Genomic DNA, 21,000 nt, shown 5'->3' on the forward strand with positions numbered 1-21,000 from the left:
TAACAAATTTATGCTAGAAATTTTACTTAAGTTATGAGATATTTTGACCATTTTTTGTTCTCGTTGAAAAGGAAAACATTCAATGAAATGATACACATACATAAGTTTTGATTCGCCTTTTAGTAAAAGACTATAAAATGTCTTAACAAATTTGACATCTGTTGTGCTTGTTGAAAAGGAAAACATTTAACCTCATGATACGTGTATATAAGTTTGATGACAAGTTTGGATACATGTCAGTAAACAATGGTGTATAATGAACATTAATTAATCATATATTTGAGTCTCTTGTGGTTAATTTTAGGAGGCATAACTCATTATAGACATGTAAATGGGATACCTACAAAAATAAAGATTTGGCTTGGGGGCATTGGTATGGCAAGATGATGAACCAATGGTTAGATGGCCGATCTTATCAACAAAAAAAAAAAGGTTAGATGTCCAACATGTTAGTTGGATAATTAAAAACAAAGATTCAAATGGCAAATGGGTGGCATTTACCAAATCACTTTGATGCCTATGTCAGTGATGATCTCACCAAGAATTAGCTTTAGCAGGCCTCATGCACTATACTTTTCTTAGCCTTGGGGATCTTGGATTTATAGGCTCATTAGAGATGCACATTCTTTGATGTCAATCGTGGCCTTGATGGTTTTTTACTTTTGTTGCTATTGCCGTTATAAGCATGATTGGTGAGGTTACCTTGCTCATCCCAAGCTCTTGGGCCATGATGTTTGAGCTATAGGATTGAGCCTGTAGTCATATGTTTGGACGTCTTGTCCAGAGAGTTCCAAGTCATTTAATTTGTGGTGATATGACATGTTTCTTAGTCTCATGTTGTCATGAATTTCTTTGACTATCCTCCATATATGATATATCAAATTGCATTGTTTTTGCAACCCGTTATGTTTCTCAATATGTTTTTATCAATTAAAATTTAAAACATTCATATTAAGCAATTGATTCATCTAGTGGGATATACAAAACTATGAGTGATTCCATTTACACCTCTTCTGCTACAGTTCTACAAGATACTAATTGCCTTGTTAAGTAGGGATCAGTAGCATTGGCATCCTTCATTAATTAAGTCCAATGTTGCTCCCTCCTACAAAGATTGTGATGCTATATAAAATGCTATGTGATTGCTTAAGTACCATTTTCTAATGAGAAATGCAATCATACTTACATTTTGCAATAAAATTTTATGAATCGATCTGCAATGTTCACCACTTGGATATGATTCCCTTATTGTAGTTTCTATAAACAATTAAGAAAATAGAGTAGTATCGTTAAAACTAACATATAATGAATATCTCCTGCTCAATCGCAAATGGGGATGTAGCTCAAATGGTAGAGCGCTCGCTTTGCATGCGAGAGGTACAGGGTTCGATCCCCTGCATCTCCAAATTCCTGTGAACATCTTTTTATAGTTAATTTTGAATCAACTTTTGATTCTTTTCAACATATTATTTTAGTTCTTTTCTCTCACTGTTACCCTGTTACCAAGATATGATCAAGGTTTGATTGTTTCTCTTCTCTCACTGCTACCCTGTTTCCAAGTTTTGATTGAAGGAATTCGATGCTGTTGACAATCTAAAGCTGACCATTTTCTAGACTTACCAGTGTGATGACTTATGAGGCTGTCAAAAGATTAGACCAGAGAAAATGAATGATTGGGTCTCTCAAGTTTCAACTAGAGGCTCTTGATCAAAAGGATGTGGTGTGTATGTAAAACGACTAGATGATTGCACAAGAGTCAAAAGACTAATCTATGCAGAGTTTTAAGGAATGCACAAGAGAGGGTGCATGTCAATTCTGAGTATTAGAATTTAGACGTTGAAATCTAGAATGGTCTTGCTAGCTACAGAAACAAAGATTAACTTCTAAGCATGTGCCATGGATGAAGAATGAAGCTCTTTGAGGTAGAAAGAGGCAAGTGAATGGACCCGGATCTTTAGAAAGAGTGATGGACATCTTGTTATTGCGAAGATGTGGAAAGGAGAGGAAGGGTTAAAGACCAATAGGTAAATTTTGAGAGGAAAGTTAGCTGAAGTAGAAAGCATGATTATTTGTGAGAGAAAGTGATGAGGTAAACTCAATTTTGTTATATAAATCATACTGTTATTTTGTAGATAGATAAAATTTTAGCAACTCCAATATAATTAATCTTTTTCATTAAGTCAAGGCATGAATAAATATTTTGTACAAGCGAGATTCAAATCTTAAATTTTTTATTTGAGAACAATTTTACTAATTAAATTAACTAGAATCATAAATCCAAACCCATTCTAGACCTATTGGACTAAAAAATGTGAACCCAAAATCACCCTTAACTCAAAAATTTTGAAATCCTTACTATTAGGGTTAAGTTGGATTAGAAACCCACAATATTTGATATTTTCATTCTCTAATTTTGTTGTCCAAAACAATAGTAATACACCATCTTATTACAATAAATGACAAAAGTGGATTCAAACTCAAGTAGTATTACTATTACTAACGTAGGTCTTGTTATAAGAAGAATAAGTAGTATCATTGACATACAAAACTTAATTAATTACATGTTTTTTCTTTTTAAAAGTAATTAAAGAAAATGAAATGACCAGCCTTTTTAAAGAAAATGAAACAAGTTCTCCTCAATGTTTTGAATTTCGTTTTGTTTCATTCTAGTAGGAACAACCAAAATATTTCGTACCAATTATAAAACTAGTACTTGGAACCTCCTTATTCCACCTTGGCACAAATTCTAAAGCATTTTTGTCATTTCGGTGAATTTCGGTCCAAATGTGGATTTCAAATGAAATGGTTATACACTATGATTATTATTATTATTATTATTATTATAAAACCAAAATGACCCCTAAAACGGAACTTTGGTTTTCCCAAAAAAGAAAAACATAAATGGAATGGGCCTTAACAGGCCCAAATACTCTCAGCCCAGCCCAAATTCTCCCACCCACATTCATCTATGGCTGATAGAGAGAGACTCATTCATTATAGAGAGAAAGATGTAGTGGGTCCAGCCCATTTAACGTGGTGGATGCCCTTGAATGAAGTCTCCTATTCCAAATAGAAATTGGAAATACTATAGTATTAGTCATGTGGTGCCGCATGAAAGTGTGGCGACACACTTCGTTATAAAAGCAAGCAGTGGTGGCGCATAAGAAGAAAGCTACGTTAAAAAAGAGAAACAAGAAGAGAAGAAAGTGTTATAGAGGAGAAAAATAGTGTGCCGGTGTGAATTTTTAACCGCGAGACATACACAAGAATATTTATTATTATTATTATTATAAACTATGGTGAACATGATAATAGGTTACAGGTTCGACCCTACGGACGAGGAGCTAGTCACTAGTTACCTACGGAAAAAGAACATGGGAAAACCAATTCCCTTCAACCCAGTCAAAGACTGTGACTTGTATGGTAAGAAAGAACCTTGGGAAATCTGGGACATGTTTTCTGCAGGAGATCCTGTTGTTAAACAACTCTATTTCTTTACAAAGCTCAAAACTTATGACAATGGCACCCGCTTTGACCGAAGAGTAGGTTCAGGTTCATGGAGCAAGGATAAACTCTGCAAGAGTCCATTAAAAGGGATTGAGAAAAGTAGATTTCGCTACGAAAACAACAAGAAATCGTCATCTAAACAAAATGGTAACTGGATTTTGTATGAGTACAAAGACTTGAACCCACAAAATCAAGATGTGAGTATAGTTAGTTTTTGCTTCTTCTTTTTTTTTTTTCTTTTTTTTTTTCAATTCCTAAAATTTAATATTGGTTTTAGTGTATGAAGTACTAACATTTCATTTAGTGTTTCAATATATATATATATATATATATATCAAAGATTTTGACTTTTTATTGACCATTCTAGTACTTGCCTCATTATTATCAAAATTATTTTTCTAAAACAAAATTATTTAACTTTTTTTAATTAATAATATCAACTTCAACTCGAGAAAAACTAATCTTTGACATCAACAGCCAAAGTCTAAATTTAACAATGAGTGAAACTCTATCTCTCTAATAAATCCAATTTAAACTCAAACTCAAACATTGGTAATTTATCTTCAAATTACATATATCTTTTTCTCTCTATACGCTCCTCTCTCCATTTCTCTCTCACTCTCTTCTGAAAGCCTTCTTCTCTCTAAGCTGCCTCACGATACCTCTTCAAGAGCAAACCATCCTGGATCAATGGGAAGGTCCCTCTCCGGTTTCCACACATCTAAGTGAGTGTTGCCCTAAAATTTCCCTATTCAATTTTTGATAGTGGTTTTTGTTGTTATATTATTGCAATTTTAATGTGGTTTCCTTCCCTTTGTAAATTTGGATTTTTTTTTTCTTAAAGGTTTTTGTGTAGGCACTGCTTTGTGAGCCTTTGATTTATAAATAAATTACAAATTCGAAAGGAAGTTTTAGACAATAATTTTTATTGGGTTTCATTAGGGATTTCACGGGTATTTGAAGGTTTAGGAAAAACTAAGAAATAGGTATAATTTTTTTATGATTCATTTATGGCGAGTTTGTGCATTGACATTAGATTTTGGGAATTTCTCTGCAAATTTAAATAGCTCTAATAATGCAAGCCCCAATATTTTTTTTTAAGCCGAGTAGAGGTATGAGCTTTTCTTCTGTTATTTTCTTCTCCTCTACTTTAAAATATAAAAATATATATATATATATATATATACATTTTTTAATGGTTTTTCATGTATTTTTTAAAAATTTATTTTTGTACATGACCACCAAACTCTACGTCTGTGACTGTATATGATGTTTTTCATCATTTAAAGTTTAGACCCGTTAAAATTTAAAACTTATTGCTTTATGGGTTCATGTACTTTTTTTCTTTTTCTTATATTTTTCTTTTGAACAGTCATATATTTTTTGAATTATTTCAATAACTTATTCTTTAATTTTATATCTTTTTTGTCATTTTAGAAGTTTCAACATCTGAATTGTGTTAGTTTTTGCAATATTTGAATATGTTTAGCAGATTTCAATGACTATACCATGTATTATTCTTTTGAAGGTAATCAATTTTTCTTTTATATTTCTCTATTGTATAATCATATACATTTTGTTTTGTTTCAAAAATTTACATGAAGTAAATCTTATGATTTTTTAATATTTTTTTGTCTTTCAAAAGTTTTAACATTTGAATTATTCTTTTGATGGTAACACATCTTTCTCTTATATTTCTCTGTTGTGTAGTCACACACACACACACACATTTTATCTATAATTTGTAGGCTCTGAATCTTTTGATTTCTTTCAATAGTTATAACCATAGATTATTCTTTTGAATATAACTCATCTTTCTTTTATATTTTTCTATTGTTTAGTCATATATATTGTGTTTTGTTTCAATCATTTCTAAGCAATGAAATATATGATTGTTTAATATTGTTTAATCTTTCAAAAGTTTTGATATCTGAATTTTCGAGTTATTTTTTTGTAGTATCTGAAACTATCTTACAAATTTTTTGTAAGCCATTGCAGGTTCAAACAATGACTTCTTCATTAAATTGTAACACAAATTGAAGTCATACAATAGTAAATCATGCAATGGTATACTTTCTTAATCAATTTAAGATTTTATAAATTTATTTTAGTTTACCTCACAAATAAGTAGGTTTCCATGCATAGTACGAATTAGCGACTAGTTTGATATCTATTTTGTAACTCCAAATCTTAATTGTGTTAATGTTATCAAGATTAATGAATAAAGAAAATATTGTGCATAATTTTATAATTTTTAGTTTGGTACATTTCTCACATTAATTTTTAGTTTTGTCTAATTTTTCATATCATTAAATGTTACTATTTTTGTTTTGTTTTTTAAAATTTGAAATCGAGGTCATTTAACTATTAATTGTGTTAATTTTATGGCTCAATTATCAAGATTAATTCCATTTGACTATTGTTGAATTTTTTTTAATGAATTTTATATTACTTATCAGAAAAAGATTTAGTCAAACGAGTATGTTCTTGTTAATTAAGTCAAAAAAATTTAATATAAAGATTAAGTCGACTACACTTAACAAAGTAGCTATTTCATTTTGTCTATACTTAATTGTATCAATTTCGTTCCTAAACTATTAATTATCCAAATTTCGTCCCAAAACTTTTAAAAATAAAAGAACTTTAATTACATTGTGTCAAACCTATCAATGTACATTCATTTGTGTCAATTTCATCAAAACTTTTAAAATCAGAAATATATGTTATTATGTATTAAATATTACATATTTTTAGGATGCAACTAACAGAAAAATATGGTTTTAAGAACTCTATGTCTATGATGCAGTACTTACCAAGGATTTCTCAATCCAACTTTTGCTGACTTGATTATCTCTAATTGACAAAATTTAATTGCAGTCCAACGAATATGTTCTTTGCCGACTGTCATTTAGTGGAAAAAAGGAGGAATAACCATTGAAGATCTCCCGATGAGATGGCCGATATGAATGACATTGGTGAACATCCCAAGTCCCAACCTGATGTGAAATCAAAAACTCTACGAAATCAGGAACCTAGAGATTTCTTTTGTATCTGTTAGGATATCCATCTTCTTCTTTTTTTTTTTGGTTGTGCGTGTGTGCGATTTCTAGTTTAAGTACTCAATGAAGCAAGTTTATTAGGTTGCTACATATCAATGTTATTTTTGAGTTTAAATCCATTTATGAAGTTTTGTTAGTAGTTCTTGTGTTTCATGCAAAGAGAGAATTTTTTGCTTCACCCTGAGCTTTGGATGATTTAAAATAGGACTATCCACGGGTTGGTTCAGGTCTAGTTTGTGCCCAACCTGGAACCAACTCAACCACAAAATTGCATAAACCTGTCGAAAATGGCCGAAATCCGACCAGAACTAGCTAAAATTCGCCAAATCTAGCAGACACATGGCTTGATCTAGCGAGATTTCTAAAAGAACTCATCGGATCTCGAATAGATCTCGACAAGATTTGGCCGAATCTCAATAGATCTGTTGAGATCTCGACATATCTAGCAACAAATGATCGTAAATTCCTCATACCTATAAAAATCAGTGTGTTTTCGATATACAGGCTAGTTGGATCGGTTGGAATCAGATTTTGAAGAGTAGACCCGTCAATCGATCCACAAGTCTCTGTTGCTGGAGGCTGAGACCCGCTGCACCGCAACGGAAACTGAAACAGAAACGGAAATTGATTCTTTAGAAGATTCGCATAGAGAAAGGCGGCATCGCAAGCGGCATAGACCCATCCTTGGGGAAATAGGGATAGGGACGCCATGAGCAAGGCCCTTTCCCAGATATCCAAGTCGCCCTTCACGAGGCGGATTGAGAGGGCCAAGTTACCCAAATGCTTCGTGCAACCCACCTTCACCTTTTACAATGGGAGGACCAACCCCATGGAACACGTTAACCACTTCTATCAGAAGATGACCATATACACCAAATACAAGGCTTTGATGTGCAAGGTGTTTCCCTCTAGCCTCGGCCCCAGTGGCAATGAAATGGTTCGATGGACTATGTGAAAGGTCCATTGATTCCTATGAGGAGCTCACCAGAGCTTTTGGTGCAAGGTTCGTTACGTGTAGTAGGGTGCCGAGGACATTGGACTCCCTGCAAGCACTATCGATGAGAGAGGGAGAAACCTTGAAGACCTACTCAAATAGGTATTGGGAACTATACAACGAATTGGATGGGGACTTTGAGGATATTACGGTACGCACCTTCAAGAGCAGGCTACCCACCGAGTCTGACTTATGGAAGTCCCTCACCATGAGACCTGATCGGACCATGAAGTAGTTGATGGACCAGATAGACGAGCATAAGAGGGTAAAAGATGATCGAGCACAAATTATGGGAAAGGCGAAGGACTTCCATGACCAGAAGGATAACCGCTTCAATAAGACAGAGGGAAATTGGCCTAAGGCAAACTTCCACAATCAGGGATAGTCGAGCGAGGTCCAACTAGTCAACTTGGTGTTCAGGGACCCAATCCACCAAATACTGCAGAAGATCCAGAATGAGCCTTACTTCACTTGGCCACACAAGATGAATGGAGACTCGACCCGAAGAAATCAGTCAATGTATTGCCAATATCATCAGGATAAGGGACACACCACTAAGGAGTGCAAAACCCTACAGTCGTACTTAAACTGTCTACGTAGGGAAGGAAAGCTGGGAGAGTTCACGAACGAGACCTCGGCACAGAGAGGAGCCCCACATCAGGGATACCAGGGAGGGCAAGCACCACGGCTCCCCTTGGGGACTATCCATGTTATCCTCGCGGAACCTGAGCAAACGCTAGCCACGTCAACAGGGGTGATGTTCGAGTCTCCCCCCGTTACCAACTTCAGCCGAGAAGACCTTTGCAAGAGGGCCAGGACTAAACCCAGTCTGGTCATGGGTTTTTCTGATGAAGACCTGGTCAGCACTACTTAACCCTATGTTGACGCTCTAGCTGTCATAGTGCATATTGAGGGCTTTGACATGCACAAGGTAATGGTCGATAGGGGAAGTGGGGCTGAAATCATGTACCTCGATCTATTTAGAGGACAGGGGCTAAAGGAGAAAGACCTGGAGAGTTATGGAGCCCCACTCGTGGGATTCGATGGGAAAATGGTTATCCCAAAGGGAAGAATCAAGCTACCGGTCCAAGTAGAGAAGGAGAAGGTGTTGGTGGACTTCATTGTGGTGGACGCGTATTCACCATACACAGCTATTCTAGCTCGGCCGTGGCTACATGCTCTCGAAGCTGTATCATCCACTCTGCACCAAAAAGTGAAATTCTCGATTGAAGGTTGGATCAGAGAGATACGAGGATGCCAAGCCTCGACAAGATAATGCCTCATTTTATCAATTAACCACTGAACCCCTCCGGAAAGGATGGACGAGGTGCCACCAAAGTTATAGTAGTTAATGCTTATCGCAGCCGAGGCCGAGGACAATAGGGTTGGAGTGGTAGAGGCTTGTGAGAGCCTTACCAAGGTGGCTATTGGGAGTAATCTCGACAAATACTTTCAGGTAGGAGTGCACCTATCACCTGCAGAAAGGTACGAGTTGATGGCTTTCCTCAAGTAGCATATCGATGTTTTCGCCTGGGACCCATACGAAGTGCCAGGGATTGATCTGGACTTCATATGCCATCAGCTGAACGTGAATCCCAAAGATCGGCCAAAGAAACGGCCACCTCGGAGATCCTCTGATAAGCATTCCTATGTAGTAAAAGAAGAAGTCAACAAGTTAAAACAAGCTCGAGCAATAAAGGAAACTTTTTATCTGGATTGGTTGGCCAACACTGTGGTAGTGAAAAAGAAGAATGGGAAGTAGAGAGTTTGTGTGAACTTCATTGATCTTAATAAGGCTTATCCCAAAGACCCTTTCTTTGTCCCAAGGATAGACCAGCTGGTAGACACCACCTTTGGACACCCTCGGATGAGCTTTCTTGATACTTTCCAGGGATACCATCAGATCCCTCTAGCCTTCGCCAACCAGGAAAAAACAGCCTTGAGGACTCCCCTCAGCAACTACCACTATCAGGTGATGCCTTTTGGGATGAAAAACGCAGGATCCACCTACCAAAGGATGGTGACAAGAATGTTCAAGGCCCAACTAGGTAGGAATATGGAGGCCTATATAGATGACATGGTGATAAAAAGTAAAGTTGCGTCCGAGCAGATGCAAGACTTGGAGGAAGCTTGTTCTGTGCTCAGGAAACACCAATTGCTGCTAAACGCTTCAAAGTGTTTGTTTGGGGTGAGCTCAGGAAAATTCTTAGGCTTTATGATAACACATCACGGCATTGAGGCCAACCCAGATCAGATCAAGGCCATAAACGACCTACATCCACCTCAGAACCCTAAAGAGGTGCAGCGGTTGATGGCTATGATAGCGGCCCTAAACAGGTTCATATCATGGTCGGTTGACCGATGCAGACCATTCTTCCAACTTCTGCACAATTGGAAGGATTTCTCCTAGACCGAGGAGTGTGATTGGGAATTCCGAGAACTGAAGAAGTATTTGTCAAATCCGCCAGTGTTGTCTTGTCCTGGACAAGAGGAGGTCCTCTATGCTTACCTAGCTGTCACAAACCACGCGATCAGCCTCATCTTGATTTGGGTCGATTTCGAGGTTCAAAGACTGGTGTACTACGTCAGCAAATCTCTGTAGGATGCCAAGACGAGGTACTCTCACGTAGAAAAAGCCATCTTAGCCCTCGTCCACGCTACTAAGAAGTTGCCACACTACTTCCAGGCACATACAATGGTGGTTCTAACTCAGCTTCCCCTGCAAGCAGTATTACAGAAATCAAACTATTCTGGAAGGGTGGTGCAGTGGGGAACTATGCTAGGGGCTTTTGACATCAAGTACAAGTCGAGGACATTGATTAAAAGCCAAGTCTTGGCTGACCTCATCGCTGAGTTCTCAGAAGATCAAACCCAGAAGGGTATACAAAGCCAAGAAGCTATTGGAGTTTTTGCCGCTGAAATTTCCCCTCCATGGATTGTGTACACTGATGGGGCTGCCAATCAGAGGGGCTTGGGAGTTGGAGTTGTTATTGTCTCCTCGAACGGGATAGTTCTAGAGAAATCCCTGAGGCTGTCCTTCTCGACCACTAACAACGGGGCCAAGTACGAGGCATTATAGTTAGGATTAGAGGCAGTAAAGAGCTTAGGAGGAAATAGTATAAAGGTCTTCAGTGACTCCCAACTGATAGTAGGGCAAGTACTGGGAGAATATAAGGCCAAGATGAGGATGCAAGCCTATTTGGGCAAGATAAAGCAACTCTGGGCACACTTCCAAGAGTTCACCTTGAAGCAAGTACCACGATACAGAAATTCCCATGTTGATTCACTAGCTACACTAGCAATGATGTCCGATGGTGCTCTGCCATGATTAATCATAGTGGAGGAGTTAGACAAGCTGAGGTGGAGGGACTAGAGCCCGACCATGGTGCAGTCTGTCCGAGCTGGACCCAGCTAGATGGACACTATAGTGGCATTCCTAAGGAGTGGAGACCTGCCAAAGGATAAGGCAAAGGCCGTGAAGATCCAGAGGTGCGCCTCGCAATACTAGCTATCTCAAGATCAAAAATTGTATCGATGGTCTTTTTTTAGACCATACTTGTTATGTGTACACCCAGAAGCAGTGGAGCCTTTATTGGAAGAGCTACATGAAGGGATTTGTGGGAGCCACATAGAGGGAAGATCCCTAGCTCACAGAGCCCTTACCCAAGGGTATTGGTGGCCTAGTATGTAGAAGTTCGCCTAGGATTATGTGAGGAAATGTGATCAATGCCAGAGATACGCCCCGAATATCCACCAACTCAGAGGGGTTCTAAACCCACTCTCTAGCCCATTGCCTTTCGCTTAGTGGGGTCTAGACATCATAGGCCCATTCCCTCGGGCTACTGCAAATTAGAGATGGTTGCTCGTTGGGATAGATTATTTCACGAAATGGGTGGAAGCCGAGCCATTGGCTAATATTCGAGACCAAGATGTGAAGAATTCATGTGGAGGAACATTGTCATGCGGTTCGGCGTACCTTACGCCCTCATATTTGACAATGGAGCACAGTTCGATAGCAATGCTTTCAGGAGATATTGTAGTGAACTTAGAATCAGGACAACTACTCTACCCCGGCATACCCACAAGAAAACGGGCAGGCCAAGGCCACCAACAAGGTGATCCTTGATGGGCTGAAGAAAAGATTGGATGAGGCAAAAGGAAAATGGGTAGACGAGTTGCCCCATGTACTATGGTCATACAGAACTACCTCGAGAAGATCAACCGGGGAAACCCCCTTCTCCATGACGTATGGAGTGGAGGCAGTTATACCCATGGAAATGAAATTCCCGACGATAAGAACAGATCAGTTTGAAGAGCATAACAATGATAGTTAGCTGTGTGCAAGTCTGGATTGGGCCGAGGAGAAAAGAGAGATGGCAACGATAAAACTGGTCCACTACTAACACAAGCTGAGGCAAGGTTACAATAAAAAGGTGAAGTCATGGCCACTCGTGCTAGGAGACCTCGTCTTCAGGAAAGTGGTCGGCAATACGAAAAACCCATTCTGTGACAAATTAGGGCCAAATTGGGAAGGCCCTTATCGCGTCACCTCAGTAGCGGGCATAAGTGCATTTAGACTAGAGGATCTGGATGGAAACACTATACTATGACCCTGGAATGTAAGTAGCTCGAAAAGATATTATTATTAGTACAAGTATATCTCCTTTGTTATTCTTGTGTCATTGTAACTAAGGGTTAAACAGAACCTCGGCCATGCCTAGTCCCTCAGACCCATGCCTTGGGTAAATTAACACCTCAATGAATTCTCTAAGGGTTAAACAGAACCTCGGCCATGTTTGGTCCCTTGGACAATACCTTGGGTGAATTAACGCTCCAACATATCCCTAAGGATTAAATAGAACTTCGGCCATGCTTGGTCCCTTGAACCCATGCCTTGGGTAAATTAACGCCCCAACATATCGCTAAGGGTTAAACAGAATCTCGGCCATGCCTGGTCCCTCAGACCTATGCCTTGGGTAAATTAACGCCCTAACATATCCCTAAGGGTTAAATAGAACATTGGTCATGCCTGGTCCCTCGGACCACATGCCTTGAGTAAATTAACACCTCAATGATTTCTCTAAAGGTTAAACAGAACCTCGACCACGCCTGGTCCCTAGGACCACATGCCTTGATTAAATTAACGCCACACAATTTTACCAAGGATGGGACCTAGGCATATGCATCATCATGGGAAAACAAGGACTCATGTGGCAATACCCAAATAGAGAAGTCACCCTAGGTTTTGGTTAAAGGCTCTGAAAGTACGTTCATAAGGTACTCTTGAAATAAGAGACCTCAAACACCCCTTTTCTACTAAGTGTTTCGTTCGTTTCTAAGGACTTAAACATTTCTACCAATTATACAATTTCTAGTACCAACACATAGCCATTTTTCTCACTATTTGCGTGGGCTTAATTTGCTTGACTTAACAACAATTCATTACCGTTAGCTTTTTGTTAAAGTATGAGTTTTCACCCTTAAAAGCATCATCAGTCTAACTTCTCAGCAAAAGACAGTACCATTTCTATAGCCATCGAAGATAGATATTGCAAGGAAAATGAAAGTTCACTTGTCATAAAGCAAAAGTTAACATCATTTCATTAATTGAAAAGGAAAGGTACATTGTAAACCGTGGCAAACTGCCGCAACAAAAGAAAAAAATACATAAGAAGAAAAGAAAGATCCTAGCTAAGTCTAGGCTGGAGGAGGATCTTCTTTGCTGGTTGGTTGGGGGACAGGAGGATCAACAGCCTTGCCCGAGGTGGCCTTTTTTTCTCGGGCTACAACTCGAGGCTTGACTGGCTCGGACTCCTTTGTCTTGGAAACAGTTTCCTTGCCTTGGTCAGCCTCTGGGCCTTTGGTCTCCAGCAGAGGTTTAACTTGGGAGACCTCTTTGTCGTGACTAGCCCCTTTACCCTTAGCCTCTAGCTAAGTTCTACCTTGGGCAGCCTCCTTGCCCTTGGCCACCTCTACCTCCTAGCCTTGGTCACCAGCCTTGCTAGGCCCTTTGGAGGTCTGCGAAGGGGGAAAAGAGGCCTGGGTGATTGGAAACTACTCTAGTGCAATTGTTGCAGGGGTAGCATCTATCTTAGGGCCTATAGGTGCTTCAGGAACTTCTTGGAGGTCTTATGGATAGTTAACATTCTCAGCCCTCTTCCACTTTGAGGCAACAGGAACTCCGGTCAGGTTCAATGCCTCGGTCCACACCTCGAGGCAATAGTCCCTGCAGGCCCTAGCCAACTCATCAGTCAGGTAGGCCTCGGTCTCTTTCACTCCAAGGTCATAGAATTTCTATTCAAAAGTATTCGCAGCCGCCTAAGCAACCTCCTTAGCTTTCTCTAGCTCTGCCTTCAAATCCTTAACCTGCTGGTTGGCTGTGGCCAACTCTATCTCCGTGTAGTGGAGCTTTTTACGCTGCTCCTCGGCTTGCGCTTGAGCGTTCTTGAGGCCAGCCTCAGTACTCTTCCTCTCCCTGTCCTCATTAGCCAGCTTCAGAGTAAGCTCCTTATTCTTCTTCTCGATAGTGGCCAAGGACTTGCTAGTCTCTGCGCGAAAATTGTCCACGAGTCTAGCCTCGGACCGGGCATCTTTCACGCACTCTTCAGCCATAAATACTTCATGGATTGCTTGCACAAAAATGACAAAGGAATACCCAGTTAGATAAGAAGAAGATAACTTAGCTTGAAGTTAGTAAGATGTGTCGAAAGACGTACCAATGCCAAGTCCCTCTTCAGGGACAGAAAGAGATCATGCTGCTTCAAGTTTTTCAGAGCAATCATATGCTTCAGCAACAGGAGAGTCTGCTCCAAGGCGTTGACAAGATAATGGGCTTTCCCTCTTTAGAACTCCCTAATGGTGGAGTTTCATGGTATAGCAGCCCTGTCCAGCTCTAGCCGAGGATTCCATGCCGGGTTCGGAGGGTGCACCTCGGCCACATGCTTAGCCTCCTTACTCTCGGCCGAGGAAGCCCTTTGCCTACCTTTAGCGATCTTTGGCATCTTCGGAGGAACCCCCTCATTAGAAGGGACCAACTCCCCCTCCTCGACTACCTCCTTGTCCTTCTTTCTCTTCCTCAGATTGGCAGGCACAAAGGGAGAAGTTGAAAGAGGAGAAGGAGGTGGAGGAGGAAGTTGAGAGCTTGAGGCATCCTTAGACGCCGACCGCTTGGACCTGCCCGTGAGGAGTTCATGGAGGCTTGACCCCTAATTCCTCTCTAGTGGCATTTCTTCTTCTTCTTCTTCTTCTTCCAAACTACTAGTTATACACGCAACGACAAATCCGATGGAATGAAGACCTGAAGATCTGTCAAGTTCGTATTTTGAGTTCGAGACCTCAATCATAGGCTTTCCCTGCTCCTCCCTCTCTTCCTCGAGCCGAAATTGGTTTATCTCCTCCTTGAGCGACAAGCACGAGGAAGTTGTCTCTTCTCTCGGAACCGCTTCTTCACAGGGAAAATGGCTGGAGGGCAGCTCGGCTTGCACGGTACCTTCTCGGGATAGGAATCCGGGCATCGAAATGTCAATCTGAGCCAGCTGAGAATCACCAGCTCTGATCGCGTTGCCCATGTCTTGAAACTTATCAAACAAGGGCTTGAAATCAAGGATAAGATGGACAGCTCTCAGTTGTCTGTCCTCGCTCATGAACACCTTGGATCTCAACACCCTGTTGAGATCTGGCACATTGACAAAGTTAAGATTGGGGGGCCACGAATCTTTTATGAAGGTGATCATGGAAACAACGACCTCCTCCTCTGATGCAGATTGGTTAAGGGAGAATAAAATATTTTAATATTTTATGTTGTTTTCTCTTTCCTAGTGGAATTAGGATTTATTTGCTTTTATAAGTTCAAATAAAATCATTTTCCTAGTTGAATTAAGATTTTAATTGTTTTTCTTTTCCTAGTTAAATTGTTTTTCCTTTCACCTCTATCAATTCTTGTTCAATAAAATTCTCCCATAATGGATCAATAACGTTTTCCATTAATCTTTCCAAATTAATGTTAACTGTATTACCAAAAAAAGTTGAGAGAAGCTCATTAACCCCAATGAAATCATAGTGTCTAATGTGTTCTGGTTCAAGCTTTAGTAGATTGAAACTTTGTTCATCAATTGAGAATTCATCTACTACTGAACAAACCAATTGTTCCAACCTAAGATTGTAATCAGTTAAATCAATAACCTTTTGTTTTTTAACATCAAAAGTCTCATCAATGGTGTGAGTTATGGGCTCACCTCGTATGTATATGACTTTATTTTTATCAAGCTCAATCTTGTCTCCTTGACTAAAATCTTCAGGATAGTCATCATAAATTGGTGGAGAATCCCAATTTACTACACAAACTCTTTCAATGTATTCATCCTCCTCCTCAACATCAAAATACTCATCCTCCTCCACATAATATGGATTTGGATGGCAATTTTCTCCTTGACTAAAATCTTCAAGATAGTCATCAAATTGTTTTTCCTTTCTCAAGTAGAAGTAGGTTTATTGTTTCTTTTCCTAAAAGGAGTAGGAGTAATTTTATTCCTATAAATACTCTTTATACCCTCGAACGACGAGGCTGGGGAGGCGAGTCTTGGCCACGTCAATGGCACATTACCAGAAGATGTCACACTGTAGAGGAAGAGCTTCAGAGAGGGGGTTAGCCCTAACGTGTCTGAAGGGATGGTAGCTGCCATCACATTTAATGCACCCCACCAAACCCCTTGGCTGCATTTATGTGGAGAAGACTCCTGGACAGTGCTGTCTTGGTTGCCACAACTCATAGAAGATTTGGGAGGGTGTCTGATGGGACAAGCACTCGAGTAGTGGCTTACATGATCAACAAATGGAGGGTCAAGATCAGTTAAAAGAGGCTATATAATGTAAGAGATTCTCCTAAAAGGAGGAGGTTCATGGAAAATTCCAGAGAGAGAAATACTGTAGTAAATCGTTCTTAAGATCAATCTAATACGAGTATCTGTCCTCGGACCTTGTCCGAGGACTAATATTCTTCATTGTTCCTTCTCTTTTTCTTCTTCTTCAACTATGCTAGGTTATTTGATTCAAGTTCTTGCCTCTACAAATTCATTGTATTATGTCAACTCATTAGTGGCACTTACAATGGTTTTACTATATATAGAAAAAAATAATAAGCTAATCAAGCAGTTCGTGAACAATCTTGAATTTACAACAAGTAAATGAACTAGACTTGGACGTGTAATCTTGTTTGATGATGAGTTCGAGCTCAGCTTGTGTTCGAAATAAAATTAAATAAACAAGTCTAAAATTTTAATATTTGGCTCGACTCATTTATTGCCCTATATCTTATAGTAGTTTTGTAAATAACATGCTTTTGTTCAATTTTTTTTTTTTTTTGGTTAAAGATATTTGGTATAAAGGAGGTATATGTGGGATGACAATTTAAACCAATACATGTGAGTATCTGCCTCACCCGTCCTTAATGGACGGGTTTTACCTATCCCACATAACAAATAAGGCGGGGATAAGGGTTAACATTTTCCCCCGCAGCCGCCCCATTTATATTTAAATAATTAAAAAAATTATAGGTTTTTTATAAGACATATATAAGTATTTTTAGCATTCTAACTTTAAATTTATGATTTTTTTATATATTGTATTATTAAATTTATACTTTTATGTTTTAATATTTACTTTAACGTTGTTCATATTTTTTTAATTGTTGTATTTCTACATTTGAATTGTTTTTGTATTTATTATTACTTAAATTGTTATATTGTTATGCTTTGAGAATGTTTTATTATGTTAGAATTGTTTTTTAATGTTTTATGAGTTTTAATTTAATATACTCAAAGTAAGCTTTTTAATAATATATATGTATATATAAAATTGAGTGTGGCAAGATGGGTACCCACATAAGGATTGAGGTCATCTAGAGTTCTTAGGGTACTCTACCATATAGAGTTCTATTAATCTTGTGGGGAGTAAAAGGACCCAAGCGAGCATTTGGGCCTTTGAGCTCTAGCAAGGAGAGCTGAACTGTTCTTGAGCTAAGAATTTGTTAGTACTGCGAATCGGCCCATACGCCGAGGGTCCGAGGATACATCCGAGGGTGAGTTTCTCCTCGGACAGACCCAAGAGAACTCGGAGATTCACTACGAAGGTCAAGGCAGAATTCCGGAAAGACTGTTGGTTAAGAGGGTGAAACCCTGAACCATCTAGATACACCGGTGTTAGAAAAATATCATGAGCAAAGGCTGCCACCTCCACATTAAAGACTCTGCACCTACCTCCCTGGCCGCATTAATGGGGAAGTGACCCCTGAACAGTAGAACTGAAACTTCTGGTTATTATTCAAAGGCACTAAGAGAAGAAATATCTAGAGGGGAGGAGATTTGAGCAACACGTGGATAAAGCATCATCAGAAGAAGTATTTAAGGTGGGTGAAGGCCAAAGAAAAAGGGGGGCAGTTTGTAACCAAGAAAGAAATTAAGAATTGTAATCTTTAAGAAAGAAAGATAAATAATACAGAAGTAGTCCTCGGCTCACGTCCGAGGAGGTCCATCTGCAATTATCATTCATTATTTACAAGTGTTTGCACACCATAGCCTGTTATCAAGTACTCAGTCTCTCTAATCTAGATTTCAAGCCCACACTCTACAAATTTCATTGTTTAAGGCTCATTGGGCTTGAGCCCATAATTGTCTTTGGGTCCAGGTGCAATTGTGCACTTACCCAAAGACTATTAAAGTACCCCATTCTAATAGATCTCCCACTTGCCCTAAAGACTATTGTGCACTAATCTAACTCCCATTGCTTCCAAATGTGACTCGAAAGTCCTTTGAGGCAAGGTTTTGGTAAAAGGATCTGCTAGATTGTTTGCACTTTCAATCTTTGCTACCACAACATCTCCACGAGCAACAATGTCTCGAATGATGTGGTACTTGCTCTCAATGTGCTTTCCTTTCTTGTGATTCCTTGGATCTTTGGATTGTGCAACCGCTTCACTATTGTCGCAAAACAATGTGATAGGAACTTGCTCCATTCTCATAACACCAAGATCAGAAAGGAATTTCTTGAGCCAAACAACCTCCTTTGCTGCTTCACAAGCAGCAACGTACTCGGCTTCCATGGTGGAGTCCGCAATACAAGATTGCTTAACGCTCCTCCAACTTATGGCTCCACCTCTCAAGGTGAAAACACATCCTGAAGTGGATTTTCTGAAATCTAGATCTGACTGAAAGTCTGAATCTGTATAGCCAATGGGAATCAAATCCTCATTATGGTAAACAAGCATATAATCTCTCGTTCTCCTAAGATACTTGAGAATATGCTTTACAGCTTGCCAATGTTTTGGTCCTGGATTTGATTGATAACGGCTGACCATGCCAACTGAATAACAAATATCTGGTCTAGTACAAAGCATGGCATACATGAGACTTCCCACTGCAGAAGCATAAGGAACTTGTCTCATCATATTTTCTTCCTTTTGAGTCTTAGGCCTTTGGTCATCAGACAGAGGAACTCCACGTTTAAAAGGAAGCAATCCTTTCTTGGAGCTTTGCATGCTAAACCGTTCTAGGACCTTATCTATATATCCAGCTTGTGATAAGCCTAACATCTTATTTTTGCGATCTCGCCAAAGCTTGATCCCTAGAATAAAGTTAGCCTCACCCAAGTCCTTCATATCAAATTGGCTTGACAACCAAACTTTAACCGATGACATTACCCCTACATCATTTCCAATGAGTAGAATATCATCAACATAAAGCACTAGGAACATTACTACTTTGTCTCGATATCTTTTGTACACACATGGTTCATCAAGATTTTGTTCAAAACCAAATGACTTGATTGCTTGATCAAATCTGATGTTCCATGACCTAGATGCTTGTTTAAGTCCATAAATGGACCTATTCAACTTGCATACCATATGCTCTTGGTTCTTTGCTATGAAACCTTCTGGTTGCAACATGTATATTTCTTCTTCAAGATTGCCATTAAGAAATGCAGTCTTGACATCCATTTGCCAAATCTCATAATCATAATGAGCAGCAATGGATAAGAGAATTCTGATAGATTTAAGCATGGCTACTGGCGAAAAAGTTTCATCATAATCAATATCTTCTTTTTGTGTATACCCTTTCGCCACTAGTCTTGCTTTAAAGGTTTCAACATTTCCATCTATCCCTCTCTTTCTCTTGTAAACCCATTTGCAACCAACAGGTTTAATGCCGTTAGGCGCCTTTACTAGATCCCATACATGATTGGAATCCATAGAATCCAATTCAGATTTCATAGCTTGGACCCAATGATGTGCATCTATATCATTCATTGCTTCATCATAATTTTTCCTTCAATTGGTATCAGAAAAAGGCAACAAAGATTAGTCTTTTTGTTCATATTATAATTGAGTCTGAATTCCTTGAATGATTCTGGTAGTGACTGGAGTATAATATCCACTTGGGATTCTTCATTAAATTATTATATACATTACATATATATATATATATATATATATATTCATCATTATAAATCAAAGGTTAAGATTAAAAGAACTCTACATGGTAGAGTACCCTAGGAACTCTAGAAGATCTCAATCCCCCACATAAACCTATTAGAATGGGGTAGAAGAAAAAACCGTCCCAAAGCAAAAGTGGGGCAGGGGCGAGGAATAGGATACCCGCTTGTTGCCCTTCCTAGGTATCACACTATCACTATCTCGGGAGAAATATGGTGGAAATTATGTGTAAGGTGCAAGTGGCGGGTGAAAGTGACGAAATTGCCATAAATTTTGCTTTTCTAATAAAAAGAATCGGACATCTGAAGTGGGTTTCATGCCACATAAAAGGAAAAAGACAGAAGAAAATCACTTGTTATTTCATTTTCATCAAGTCCCTGCTTTTCTACACAATCACCGCCTCTCCCGGCGTTTTCTGCTTTTCTACACAATCAAGGTTACCACTTTCCTATATATATATAAGTCACTACTTTAAGAACTTTCTAGTTCACAAGTTCTAAATTTCTAAGATTGAGAGCTACTTGACTCTTGTACTGGGCAAGGCAGAGGTAGGGTTCAAGGAAGATGTGAAAAAGAGAGAAATATAGATTTTTTTTTTTTCAATTTGAAGTTTTTGGTTAAGACTTAAGAGAGGGGGAAAAAAGTAAAAGGAAAAAAAAAATTCGTGTGTGGTGTTAAATTCTTAATACATCATTGTCTAAATTAATTTGTTCTTAATAAATTGGGGGAGTGACCGATTATTAAAAAAAGAAAAGATGTTGGAGTAAAAATGTCAAAATTACTTATTTATACTATTTTCTCTCTATTTTTTCATACCAATTAAGTTCCATTAATGAGAGAATGAAAGATTATGGGCTCTCTTAAATCTAGGTACATCCTTCCCCTACTTCTTTTCTTTACTATAAAAATTGGAAAACAATGATAACCCCTCTTCAATTTTTCTTATTTCATTAAAC

General features: G+C 38.8%; 1 non-coding gene across 1 annotated transcript; it reads left to right on the top strand.

The window, feature by feature from the left end:
- Positions 1–1,332: 1,332 nt before the first annotated feature.
- TRNAA-UGC (transfer RNA alanine (anticodon UGC)) lies at positions 1,333–1,405 on the top strand. Its single transcript has one exon. It is a non-coding gene; the product is annotated as a tRNA-Ala (tRNA).
- The last annotated feature ends 19,595 nt before the right edge of the window (positions 1,406–21,000 follow it).

Source organism: Castanea sativa, chromosome 3 (assembly GCF_040712315.1).
Source record: "Castanea sativa cultivar Marrone di Chiusa Pesio chromosome 3, ASM4071231v1".
NCBI classification, from domain to species: domain Eukaryota; kingdom Viridiplantae; phylum Streptophyta; class Magnoliopsida; order Fagales; family Fagaceae; genus Castanea; species Castanea sativa.